The sequence below is a fragment of the Zeus faber genome (assembly GCF_960531495.2).
Source record: "Zeus faber genome assembly, chromosome: 16".
Taxonomy (NCBI): domain Eukaryota; kingdom Metazoa; phylum Chordata; class Actinopteri; order Zeiformes; family Zeidae; genus Zeus; species Zeus faber.
Window position 1 is genome coordinate 3,090,974 of NC_137202.1, and position 11,621 is coordinate 3,102,594.

The window sequence follows — 11,621 nt, forward strand, 5'->3', positions numbered from 1 at the left end:
GCCTTCATTTCACAAAGGTTTGGAGAGAAAATGTTTCCACATTCAGACCACCGTAGCAACCCTTAAAAAATAACCTGCAGACATTCTCACCCACTGGTGAAGGGAAAAATGAAAGGATAAAAGAACGTTCTTTGACCTGAATGGCAAAATCTGGAAGTCAACGGGTTGGTGGTGGAAGAATATGTACCGTTTTGCAACGTCAATATTCAACTTAAAATTTTAAGTGACCTACTTACAGAACTTTGAGAAATGTGATCTAGTACGTTGGCTACAGTTAAAATTTCAAGGCAGAAAGGTAATGTGACTTATTATTTCTCGCAGTGTTAACTGAAACAGGATGGGACAGGGTCATTGGAGCCGTTAGAGTCTTCCAGGACAAGGCGGCCTTTGTGGGAGGCGTCCAAACTGATCTAGCGATGTTCCCATCACATGAGTGACTGAAGGAGAAGTGCAGCGCTCACCGTCGCCAAACCACGGAGGGAGAGAGACATCGATGGGAAACACACGCAGAGAAAACACAGACCAACAGCGGAGGACGATAAAGGTTGAGCCACAGCTTGGAGAGGCAGGAGGGGAGAGAAGAGAGGGATTCGGGGAGAGAGCGAAAGGGAAGAGAAGCGGCTCAAAGGGAGTAGAGAGGTTAGAAGGAACAGTGAGAATAAAGGGAGAGAAAGAGAGAGGGAGGGGCGAGAAAGCGAGAGGAGCAGAAGTGTCTGGCTGTGTCCCACAAACAGCCATCAGCACCTCCTCAAAGGTCACTTAGCCTAGTTAATAAGGGCCTGACGAGGGACCACCGACACACACACACACACACACACACACACACACACACACACACACACACACACACACACACACACACACACACACACACACACACACACACACATGCACACACACACACACACACACACACACACACACACACACACACACACACACACACACACACACATGCACACACACACACACACAGACACACACACGCACACACACACACAGACACACACACACACTTCTGGGAACCTGAATACAGGCTTGCATTGTCTCCACATCACCTCTAATCAACCATGACATAAATTATTAAATGCACACACACACACACACACACACCCACACACACACACACACACTCACACACACACACACACACACACCCACACACACATACACACAGTGTAAATCCTATTGCATTAATATCCATGTTATAAAAAAACTATGGAGAAGGGCCACCATCCAATCACACACACACACACACACACACACACACACACACACACACACACACACACACACACACACACACATTCCATCATTACCACTACCTTTGCACTTACGCCACTCTCGTTCAGAAACCCCAATCTCCTCTCTCCCTCTCTTTCTTTCTCCCTCTCTCTCTCTCTCTCTCTCTCTCTCTCTCTCTCTCTCTCGCTCTCGTTTTCGCTCTCTGTCTCTCATTCTTACCATCAATTCATTTCAAAAGGCATGGAGGAAACATAAATGTACATTTCCAATGCAAATGGAAAACAAAAATAAAGATAAAAAATGAAAATACGCTATTATACAATACACCTTTCACTCAAAAATATAAACAAATGAGTGAAGGAAACAAATAAGTGTAAACAATACTGTTGAAAATAAAAAGATGATATATATATATATATACGGTTGTGGGAGTTTCTACCCACGTGTGTGGATTTTGGGAGAGAGACAGTCTTTCTGGCAGTGGAGCGCTGACATGGAGTGAGTTTTATTAATAATCATAAATATCCCAGCCAGGTCTGACCAATCAGCGCAAAAGAGGCTGATCGGGCAGACTCGGTACTGCTGTGCAGCTAAGGGGCCAAGCCAGCCCCCTCACTTGAAGACATAGTTTAGCTACGCCCCCGCGTCTGCCACGTTACCCCACCACCCCAACCCACTTAGGCCCGGGAGTGGTGCGGCCGCTAACCCTCCCCCCCTCCTCCACCAGACTGGATCTGACCCACCCTTTCGAGTAAAATCAGACAAAGGGCTGGTCAGTGCCGAAAAGGCGGCTGCAAAGCTTCTGCAGTAACCTGCCAGCCCTAAAACTGCTTTACCTCCTTCTTGGTCTCGGGGATCTCGGACTGTTTGGACCGCAGCCATTTTATCTATCTGCGGCTGGACCAGTCCTCCACCCAACTCCTTCCGCCCAATATGAACATTGCACACACATGCTGCATGTGCCGCTCCCAGGTGTCACTGTGAATAATTACATCATCTAAGTAGGCGGCGGTATATGCCGTGTGTGGGCTCAGGTCTCTGAAAGGTGGCTGGTGCGCCAAACAACCCAAACGGAACCTTTACAAATTGATACAACCCCAGTGGAGGGATGAAAGCTGATTTCTACTTGGTCTCTGGCAATAAGGGAATCTGCCAAAAGCCCCTGGTTAAATCCAGTCTAGTAAAAAACCGTGCTGTGCCTAACCGGTCAAGAGTTCGTTGACCAGGGGCATGAGATATGCATCGAATTTCGACACCGCGTTCACCTTTTGGAAGTCTACACAGAAGCGAACTTACCCATTTGCCCTACCTAGCGTTTCCAGGCGGCTCACCAAACCTGATGGCAGGTACCCGGACACGATAAAATGCTGCAGTGTATAATGGACCCCTATTATTGGCCGGGCATTTGGGTAGATGTGCGTAAATGATGCGTCACGTGTCCTGAGTCGTAATTAGTCAATCCTTTGGCTACACCAACCACGCCATTGAGGCCCCTCCCGCTAGTCGAAGTGTCGTTCAAAGGACTCGGCATGGACCTCATCCGGGCATTAGACCGCAGTGCCCGCGGATATGGTTTTGTATTAGTTCTACTGGACTATGAAACACACTACCCTGAAGCAGAACCCCTGCGCAGTATTACAGCCAAAAGTGGCACAGACGCTGTTTCAGGTCATCTCGAGAGTCGGGATTCTGAAGAAAATCCTGACCGACATAGGGCACTTCTTTTATGTCATGTACACTTCAGGAACTTTACGAGTTACTGGGCATCCGCTCAATTTGGATCAGCATTTACCATCCCCAGACCATCGGTCTGTTGGAGCTGTTCAATAAAACACTGAAGAACATGATTTGGAAGTTAATCCACGACGATATCCATAATTGGGACACTGTTGTGTGCAGTGCGGGAGGTTCCCCAAGCCTCCACAGGATTTTTTCCCTTAAAGCTACTTTTCGGCAGGAGACCCGTGTGCTAGACCTAATTAAAGAAAAATGGGAGGAAGGGCCAAGCACCACTAAGAACAAAGTTCAGTGTAGTATGGACCTGAGAGCAAAGTTACACACTCTGGGACAGCATTCACGGGACAATTTGCTCCAGGCTCAGGAGCGGCAGCGCCGGTTTTACGACAGAGGAGCTTGACTCAGACAATTTGCACCAGGCGACAAGGTGTTAGTGTTGCTGTCTACGTCCAGCTCTAAATTACTCGCCAAGTGGTAAGGGTCCTTCCTGGTCACACAGTGGGTTGGAGAGGTCGATTATGAGGTTGCATGGTCAGACAGGTATAGGGTGTCCAAGACAAATGTTCTTGTGAAACAGCTAAAGTGCGTAAAACGTTTGCACAGCACTGTATATACACAGATAAGTGAGGGTAACCCTAAAAATAAAATTTACATTTGCAGTTAGAAATATTTCTCTTTCTCTTTCGCACTCATACACATAATCCAGAGAAGAACGGCTGAATTGTTATTTTATTTCAGCGCCCTGATAAGCCCCACGATGTCCCACAGTTAAAAAAGCAGCTGTAAATGTCCACGAGCACATGTGCACACATGTACATACATGTATACACATACACACGTATACACGTACGCACACAACCACAGGCTCACATGCACACATTGGCGAAAAAAAACAAAAACAATTAGTGTCATATTCCTAATCCGTATTCCATATTCCATATTCCATATTCCATATTCCATATTATGAGCTCACATCAACTTGTCTCTAAATAAGTGTCACTTTCAACGAAAAATATGCTTTTATCTCTCACAGCAAAAAGTTGGTGGATAATAGACCAAAACATCTGTGAGCTGGCGGTTTAAAATGATGAATGAAATTAATCGCACTCTCACACATGTGCACAGATCGACCGTTGCCGTTGTTTACACCCATAAACAAACCACTTAACTCACTTAACTGCAAAATACTTTCGCTCTATGAGCATGTTATTAAGGAAATCAAAATCATATTTATTTACACATAACTTGCATACTGAACCACTTTACAAACCATGGTATGGTGGATGTTCATTCTATTTTAACGTTGGTGACATCATTTTCATCCCAGTTCTGTCAGTTAAACTGAGGCTCTGTCCTCTCCAACACCCACTCACCCACTCCTTACTATTCATGCAAATTTAAAGCATGTGATGATTTAGACTCCACTATAATCAAGACAGAATGTTAACAAACTAGTGTGCATATTTGTGTGTGTGTGACAGGGCACTTTTCTATCAATGCTGATGTGTGTCACACACTGACACGGTGGCACAATGATGCTGTCACAGTGAAATGCTGCTTAGTTTGAGCCTGTCAGTCCGTCTTTTGCTACAAGGGTTAGGAGGTTAGACCTACAAAACACACACACACACACACACACACACACACACACACACACACACACACACACACACACACACACACACACACACACACACACACACACACACACACACACACACACACACACACACACACACACACACACACACACACACACACATACACACACACACACACACACACACACACACACACACACACACACACACACACACACACACCCACACACTCGTCTGGGCAGAGAAAGACAAGAGTGTGCATGGCGCAGAGTGGGAGTGTAGGAGTGAGGGGATAAGTGAAAGAGAGAGAGAGAGAGAGCAAGAAGGAGCGAGCGGCAGTGATCGAGAGAGAGAGAGAGAGAGAGAGAGCGAGAGGGAAGGGGAAAATTAGAAGAAAGGGGTCAAGAGGGGAAGGAAGGGTGAGAAAACACCCAGGCTGGCCCTCGGGGGAATTTGACTCTTGGAAACAATCACACTGGCCTCACTGACTCATCTGCAGTGGAAAATGAATAAATTGATAGGTGAGGTAGAAGGCCTCTGCTGGGCAGGGTCGGGGGCCATCTGCGAAGGCCATCAGGATGGTCCTAAACCTGCTGTTTCCCCACTGAACCAACATGTCAGCACTGAGATTTACCGTTGCATGGAAAACAGCAACACACACACACACACACACACACACACACACACACACACACACACACACACACACACACACACACGAAGACACATGAAGACACAGATGACCAGAAGCATGCATGTGACGACAGGTAAGTACATATAGATATATCGTAGTAACGGTGCATCATCTATCTTGCGTCATTGATGGAAACATTTGAGTGATCTCAGGCTCTCTCTCTCTCTCTCTCTCTCTCTCTCGCTCTCTCTCTTACTCGCGCACGCATACACACACACACATACACACACACACACACACACAATAACACATGCATCTATAAATGAGGGGCTCGCAACTACTGTCCCGTGAGACAGTAGTATGAGACCGTGATTAGGTGTTTTTAAAGATGGCAATTATTATTATTGTTATTATTATTATTATTATTATTATTATTATTATTATATATACCTATATTTGAAAAAAAGAGAAAAAAAAATCTATAAAAAATGTATGACAGTTTGTTTTTCCCTTGAGGTTCAACGTGGTCCCCCAGGAGGAGACAACCTTCAGCTAATTTGAGTTAGAGACCCCTGCAATAAACTGTGTGTGGTGTGGTTCACCCCCACTGTGCTTCCTACATTAAGCGGTGTGCCACCAACAGTCAGGTCGTGAACTCTGACCTCCCCCTCCCGGACGGTGAGAGCGGAGGTGATCTGGTCAGGTGGGAGTGTGCACACTAACTGACATAATCTCACGTGTCCGCCTCGTCCATCTCCTTTCCGCCTGCCAGCTTAAAAAGTAGGGCTTGGGAGGAGTGTGTGTTTGGGTGCCATTCCACAATTGTTGAAGGGAAATTGCTCTATTCACTAATGCTAGCCCTCCAATCAACCCCTGCCTCCTCCCCCCTGCCTCCTCCCACCCGCACCCCCTCTCTCTTCTGCCCCCCACCTTTTCTGTGGAACCCGAGACAATAGGTCTTTCAGGAGGTACAGATTCAGGCCATTGGTTCAGCCTGTGGTTGAGTCCTGTTCGTGGTTGAGTAGGTCCTCTCTCCTCTCATCCCCACAGCTATTTGTGTGTCCGCACTTTATGGACCGACCGCATTTCTTATGTGCTATATCTTTTCTCTCACCACTTCCCCTAATTGTCATCCACGGCCAATGCATTCTCTCACTCGGTCCCGTGCAGAAACTTCCATCGCTGTGTCTTTATCACTGGCCTAGTTCTGTTATTTGAAGCATCTCTTCTGCCAGGCCGGGCTCTCAGCCTGTGAGGTATTGCTGACAGATAAAAAAAAAAAAAAAAACAGCATTTTGTCACTCAGTGAGGTGCCCACAGAGACATTCATCACTGTTGGCGACATCCTAACAACGCGATAAGTAACCTGGTTATGCTGACTTTCTGGACAATAATCTGCTTCACTCTTCACTGTGATCACGGCACCTGAAGGAATGCTAGTTACTCACTTCTGGTTTTCCGAATCAAGAAAATGTCAGAAATAACCACATTTTATTACCGTAATATAATGCCTCACATTTGCAGTGACCGTGGTAAATATTCAAAAATATAGAAAATTATGCACATTACAAACTGACCATCTTATATCAGGAGTGACACTTTTAAACTGAGCTTTCTACAACAAAGACCACTGTAATAAATATTTGGATATATCAGCTATAACCAGGGTCCTTAAATGTTCTCTGCTGGTATTTGTCCTTGGTGTGGTTACAGACCCTACAGCCTTAATCATCTGATTCCTTTCCATGAGCCGATTTGGAGCCCAATAACCGGCTTTACTTTCCCCCGCTGCCTAAAACAATAACCTAACCAAACGCAGCTCCTAAGAGCCAGCATTAGAACCAAGAGTGCAATCCCTCTTCAGTGTTTGAAGTGTTTATGGACATTAATGATCCAACATTTTAAAAGAGCAACACATGTTTGGCATAGCAGAGGACTCGGGCAGGAGTCCTACGTTTCAGTGAAAGTATGTTTCAGTGGAAAACCTTTCATCACAGGCATTGTGTTGTTTTATGGTGATGCATATGAGGGTTGTGTGGTCTCGTCCGGGCGAGCGCTCTTCAGATGTCAAAACAACAACTCTGTGACAATAAAGAGATTCAGTGACTGGAATAAAAACCATGTGCGGCAAACAGAGTAGGAAGCGTCTTCAGCATCGTAACACAGGTAACCCTATCCCCTCACCAGAGCCAGAACCGACTGGAATTCGGCTAAACCCGTTTTCTGTGGTAGTTTTTACAATTTCTTTCAAGTAATGGTATTTTTTATAATCGTTCACAAACAGAATATTATGTAATATAGTTTGCGAAACAAAAGACAGCAATTACATTCACGTTTATTTAAAATATTTAACTTCTGATTGGCTTGTAAATCTCTACATATACAGTATTAGAAATTACACATAAAGCCGAAACCTCTCTTGCTTTTCGTCCAAATTCTACCTGTTTCTTTGTTACCAGCAATCTCGTCGTGCCATTCGTTTTCCCAACATCTTTGTGTATTTGTCTAAGTGTGTGTTAATTTTTTGCTGCTGCAAAACAGCAATAGAATTACCCAACGGTGACAATAAAGTAGCATAAAATCGAATCTAATCTAAACCAATCTAATCTTGTGGTCACGTGCCATGTTTATTTTACGACATGAAATTTGCTCGGCTTGCGTTGATTCATCGAGCCACACACTGACACGGGCATGAACGTGCATAAATGTGGACATGAGAATATGCGCACAAAACTTAGCAATAATTATCACTTTTCTGTGATTGTGACCTGTGATCTGTGATTTTCAGACGCTAATTTGCCGCAATCACCCCTCTACGCACACACGTACACATTGTTCCAGAAACTCCGCAGCGCTTGAATCCCCGTCTGTGCAAAAGGAAAGTACGGAGCATGACAGACATCCTAATGGGACATGCTGTGGTAGAAACCGAGGCGAGTCCCTCGTGTTCTGCCACAGAGCTCTTGTGGGCGTCTAGCAGGACCCAATCCAGATGTAAGTGATTTATGCTTCCTCGTTTTGGTCTCAGCTCGACTTACACGACTCTGGAAACTTATCCTCTTTTCTTACATGCACTGAACCGGCAGATTGGGAGCTGGACGCGGATATCTAGGTATAAATAGTGTAAATGCTCATTGGGTAGATGGAGTGCATGAAGTGCATGCACCAGGTACATGTAGAATGTCCTTATCCCGATTCAGACGTTTGAGCCGTTATCTGTACTTCTCTGTCTCATTACCTATCTCGACATCGCCTTTACAAACTAAGGTCTCTTCAAATTGAAGCTTCCCAAAGCCAAGGCATGATGGAGTCTCACTTTATCCGAGATACATGTTGGTCAGCTGGTCATTTGACCTGACAGACCCAGACATCCCAGTGTGCATTATGACAACGAAATAACACCGGGGAGAAAACCGAGCAAACCAGTCGTTCCAGGCAGCAAACTTGAAGGATGTGTTTCCCAAAAACAAAATTCAATTCTGGAGGCCTTTTAGCCGGGAGCTCCTGCGTCCTTTCGATGTGACCTCCTGTAAACTTACACAGCCTTTGTTGAGGCGGAGATGTTTGTGTTCCTCTCTTCTATTCCTCCATCATCTACACTGTGTTGGCTTTTTGTTGTATCCCTGCATCTGAATTTCCGCTCAAAGTTCGCATCGGAGGGGGTAATAACCTAAGCAGAAATCAGACACAGACAAACAGGGAGGAACAGAGAGGGAGAGGAACTAGAGGCCCATCGAGTGGGAGACGATAAACTGAATCTTTTTTTATGGTCCCACCACTTTCTCCGCCTAACACGTTTGGTTCATATGGCAATCTATCCCATCAGCCCTTGCGCAGAGAATTCTCGCTGCCAATACGAGGTGGATGGAGGCCAAACTAAGGCATTGTGAATCACGTTGGTTGGGCCAGGCCGGTCTCATCTCTCCACCAGTCGTCCCACTATGCTTTCATCAAAGCAGTCCACCTCATTCATGTTGCATTCATCCTTCGGTGAGTCGTCAACTCAGGTTAAATCAGTTTGATGTTCAGATATGAAGCAGATACTCGCAGGACTTTATATCTTTAACTCACAAATGAGAGCGGCGGCGTACTTTCTGTACCTGGAATGTTTTTCACTGGCATGTTAGGGACCGTTTAGAAAGTCCACAACAGCATTTTCAGAGGCAATAACTCTCTGACTACATTACCTTTCAACAAAAAACCTAATTTCAAATGTTTAAATATGAATGGCCTCATGTTACACAGACTTTGTTTTTATAACCTCCCCGTTTGACAGTCTTTTATTCATAAAATACAAGTTCCACAATATTTGCCGAGCTCCTCGGCGGCCTGCAGGAGAGGACACTGGCTAAAACGGGCAGCCCCCAGATGTTGACATGCGGATGAATGTGAAGCGTGTAAAAATAAAGAGTGACTTCGTTCCTCTTGAAAAAAAAACAAAAAACGTCTGGGTATGAAATCATTTTGAGCCGCAAAGGATTTATAGAACCATGACTGGGTTAAGAATTCTCCGCAAGTTTGCCCGCAGTGTTATCGCGACGCCGTATTTTAATTACACACCAGATGAAAATAATCACACAATAATCCTGGCGGAGTGCGCGGCCACAACTGGTCTGCTCGCTGCGTACGAGGACGCAGCCAAGCACAGCTGAAAGTACTTAGATCAAACGTTCAATATCACAAAGTCATATTCCTGAGCCAGGATGTTGTGGAGCCGTAAAAGAGTTGTAACACTGCGTTAAATAAAAACACTGTTCGCCTTTCATTTTCAATTATTTGTTTATTCTGTGAGGTCACAGAGCTCCCACCGTCGGTGCTGCGCAGTTATTAAATTTTTTTTTCAATAAAGGCATTATTTTTGTCGTTTCTTGATTTCAGTTCGATTGAAGCAACTTATATTGTGAACTATAACCAACCGCAACCCTCCTCAATTTCATTCTATTTTAAATGTTTACACAGGTTAATAAGGGTTCTGCGGGAGCATTGTGGGTCAGAAATGGTTGGGATTCAACACCAAAAAGTTATTTCAGGTGTGTGTACAGATGTTGAATGAATCCTGTTTCATTTGTTTGCATAAAACTTTGCGTAAGGACCAACTTCGGAACTTGTTCGACAAACATTGCTAAATTCCTCAATTTGAACGGTGTTGTGGAACATACATTTCCCACAGATGTGGCAGGATATACATTAGATCGACGTGTGATGAGGATCTCACGGCGAAATACCTCATACACTGAGAAAATGTTCAAATGCTGGAGGCGGTTTCGCTGTGTATGCCATAGTATAATGCTTTTCTTGATGCTTTTCTCCCTTGCAGCCGTGCCTTTGACTGTTTCTCATACATACTAAGCTCTACATTTCTCTCTATATCACTCTCTCTCTATTACTTCCTTTCAATCCCTATAAACCCCCGCTCCGCCGGCCCACTCCCTTTTCTCTCATAGGGATGAGGTATTTGTTTAGGCAGACTCAGTGAGCTCACAGACACAGGGAGAGGGAACAGCCAGCAAAAAGAGGCGCAGTCATCCAAACCGCATTGTGGGACATTACAGTGCTTTTTATTACACTGCACCACACAAGCAATATTAAACCGGGTATAAACCAGCCCCTCACCTGCAGTACATGTGTCGTGATTGTGTGGGTTTTGGAGGACAGAATCAGAAGCTATTTTAAATGTACATATAAAATAGTTCCAAATATCATAAACTTCTTTGACTCAACAACCTGATCATCATTCTTTATTGGAATAAGATCGTTTATAAGTTATTGTTCCCCATTGTGCAGTTATTCTATATTGAACAGAGTAAAAATTGATTAGCCAAGCATTATGCAAGTAACTGTTCTTCGTTCAGGGTCAAATATATGAGTGAACACTAGTAGTGGTCTTACTGGTGTACAACTTGTCATCTAAAGTCTGATTAGCGATAAATATTTGAAAATGAACACATTATAATATATTGATTATAATACAAATGTAATTGATTATATCTCCAGAGTTAAACTCCTGGGAATGATTATAGTTTAAACTGATTATTGGATTGATGTTTCACGAATTAAACCAGTTATGATAAACTAGATTTTAAATTACATTACATCAAAAAGCAGACGCTTTTGTCCAAATCGACTCATAATAAGTAAGCACTTCATGTAAGCATTCTGTGTATTACAGTCACCGCCAGCTAAACATTCTTGAGGAATAAGTAACATGAGTAGAGTTTGGGATTTGAAATAGAAATTCATAAATAGTATCAAACCAAGGCTCAGAAATGACTTGTAATCATGACACAGTAACACGTATCTACGTGGGTGTTTGCTCCATATGTGGCTCAGGTGTCAGAGAAGAGAGGGGTGAACGTGAACTTTTCATGCGTCCAGCGCGGCGCAGAGCTCGCGCAATGTGAGGT